Source organism: Chinchilla lanigera, unplaced genomic scaffold (genome assembly GCF_000276665.1).
Source record: "Chinchilla lanigera isolate Chin_1 unplaced genomic scaffold, ChiLan1.0 scaffold00046, whole genome shotgun sequence".
In the NCBI taxonomy this organism is placed as follows: Eukaryota; Metazoa; Chordata; class Mammalia; order Rodentia; family Chinchillidae; genus Chinchilla; species Chinchilla lanigera.
Genome location: NW_004955447.1, coordinates 2,170,213 through 2,173,036, shown reverse-complemented (window position 1 = coordinate 2,173,036; position 2,824 = coordinate 2,170,213). Strand labels below are relative to the sequence as shown.

At 44.2% G+C, this 2,824-nt stretch overlaps 1 long non-coding RNA gene across 1 annotated transcript in view; it reads right to left on the bottom strand.

Moving 5' to 3' along the window:
• LOC106149495 overlaps positions 1-1,996 on the bottom strand; it is a 6,205-nt gene extending 4,209 nt beyond the window's left edge. Inside the window, exon 1 of the long non-coding RNA XR_001235720.1 lies at positions 1,913-1,996. This is a non-coding gene — a long non-coding RNA (uncharacterized LOC106149495). The remainder of the gene's footprint in view (positions 1-1,912) is intronic.
• Positions 1,997-2,824: the final 828 nt, after the last annotated feature.

Here is a 2,824-nt window from a genome sequence, read left to right as displayed (position 1 = left end):
GCAAGCGCAAGGTTGTGTGAGTTTGATTCCCGGTACAGAAAAACAACCAAAAAAAAAAAAAAAAAAAAACCTTATGTCTTCATTTTAAGGCACTTGAACTTCATCTTGAAGAAGATGGAGTGCCCAATGAAATTTTAAAAAAAAGTGATATAAACAGATTTGCAGTTAGAAATTCAACTCTGGCCAGGGTTTGAAGGAGGCATTGTAGAAAGACGAGATCAGAGGAGATCAAAGGTAATTAGCAGACTGATGTGGTAACCCAGAGAGGAAAAAAAAGAACAAGGACTAGAGCAGCAATTCCAGAGGGGGCTGGACCCTAGAGAAATGCTGCCCCTGCTGAATGAACTCTTTCTAGGGCAACTGAGGCCAGGGGTCCTGGGTAAAGGCCAGACCCAAAGCAGCCAACGGATACATGTCAAAAGGAAAGGCTTGGAGCTGGGGATTTAGCTCAGCAGCACAGAGCCTGCCTGGCAAGCGCAAGGTCGTGAGTTCAATTCCTGGTACCAAAAAAAAAAAAAAAGGAAAGGCTTTAACTTTGTGAGACCCTATCTCAAAATAAAAAATAAAAAATGACCAGGGACCTAGCTCCATGCAAAGGAGCTAACACCACAAAAACAAGTATTTAAAATCCATCCAAGTCTGGGGACATAGAGCACTTGGATGAGGTCTGGAATCATCCCTAGCCCTACATTAAAAAATAACTATAATCAGTAAGCTTTATATATTGGGGGTCTTGCTCTGTAACACAAGGTGGCCTTGAGCTCACTGTGTAGCTCAGCCTGGCCTTGAACTCAGGGCAGTGTTCCTGCCTCAGCCTCCCGAGTGCTAAGTGCTGGGATTGCAGGCGTGTGTTACCGCTGTGCCCAGCCTATAATCAGTATGCTTTGAAAAAAGGAATTGTAACAATTGTTTCAATGCTGTGGTTTGTATATTCCTAGACAATTTATTTCTCACTGCCGGATTGTTCTGACCTAGACCCCTGCTGTCATCTTTGATTTTCAACAGCCTTAATTAATATATTGATTGGGAACTGTCTCAAACATTCTGATGAAGAGTACAGCAAAATCAAATTGATAATAATTAGCCAGTATAATACTGCTTTGAACTTATACTTTCATATAAAGTATATATATTTAATGTATCTCAATATTTTAATGTATTTTCATACCTATACACATTAGCAGTTCTGTTTTTAATCAATAAACAAAATTCCATATAAAAAAGTAAAGGCTTTAATCCTCCTCATCACAAACTGAGGAAATACATGACCAAAACTAACAACTGGTGTTATGCAGAGGATCATAAAGTTCATAAAGCCTTTAATTATAAAAGATTATTGATGAGCTGGGTGTGGTGGTACACACCTGTAATCCCAGCACTGGGAGGCTGAGGCAGGAGGATCACCATGAGTTTGAGGCCAGCCTGGGCTACATAACAAAACTTTGTCTCAAAAAAAAAATTATTGAAATATTCTAATCCGGTTTAATCCCTCTTACAATAGTCTTGCCAAATAGAGAGGCAGAGTATGTTGAATAATTCCCACTGAGAGTAATCCTCTATGCCCCAAGAAAACTCTCATATTTGCTCTAATTAAGAGAAGGAAAAGAAGAAAATGAAAACTTTGTTCAATAGGGATTGAGATGTAAAGATTCTAGATGTCACCTGGATTTCCCTTGCCTTCCTTTCTCTTCCTGAAGTTCTCGGTGTGGTGGTACATAACTGAGGTGTAGCCTGGCTTCAGGGAGAGGTGAAAGGAAGCTGTTCCCCTAGTGATGGCTGGGGTCGGGAAGCAGTCCTCTCCCACCCCCAAGACCTCCCCCCGTTGCCGTCCCGTATTAGCATTTCTGAAGACACAGCACTTTAAACTAAGTTGCATTAGGGTGTCAGGGAGGTGGGTCAGTTTCAAAGCTACCAACAAGGAAGAGCCCTGGAAGCATGACGAGGGAAGGCACAGCGAGGTCAGCCTGAGGGCCTGTGGTCCACGCGGAGAGGCAGTGGGGTACGCGGTGACTGCCTAGGAGCACCCGGAAGCTGTCCCACACCCCGTTTCCGGGATCCCGCCCTCAGCCATTTTCTGTGACTCAGGCTGGGGTGGTTTCCTGGGAAGTTTGTATTTGCTTTTTTTTTGAGAGGGGGGCGTTTTTTTTACTGGGGGGGATTGAATCCAGGGTGCTGTGCCACTGAGTTACAGCCCCAGTCCTTTTTATTTCATTCTGAGACAAGATTTCACCAAATGGCCTAGGCTGGCCGAAAGCTTTCGATCTTCCAGCCTCAGCCTCCTAGTCGCTGGGATTACAGCCGGGAGCCACCATTTCCAGCGCTGTACTTCATTTCCATACAAAGACTTCCTTGGAGTCATCAAGGTGCTTTTGGATAAAACCTTAAAAGTAAAATTAGTCAAATGGGATTACAGCATACTAAAAAGCTTCTGCTAAGGAAATAATTGTTGCAAAACTGCAGGATGGGAGAAAATATAAACTATACATCTGGGGGGGCGCTGGGGATTTAGCTCAGCAGCACAGCGCCTGCCTGGCAAGCGCAAGGTCATGAGTTTGATTCCCGGTACAGGAAAAAAAAAAAACAAAACCTATACATCTGACCATGTGTATACAATATAAAAGGATTTCCAAAATATGGAAGGAACTACAAAAACTGAACAGCAAATAAGCCAGTTTTAGAAGTGGGCAGTACGCCCGACAGATACGTCTCAAAGGAGCTGCGCGACGGCCGAGCACGTGACTAACGCTGAGGTTACTAATTATCGCGGAAAGGCGCAAGGAAACCCGGCGGAGGCAGCGCGGCGTGCGGTCGGAGGGCTGCGGCC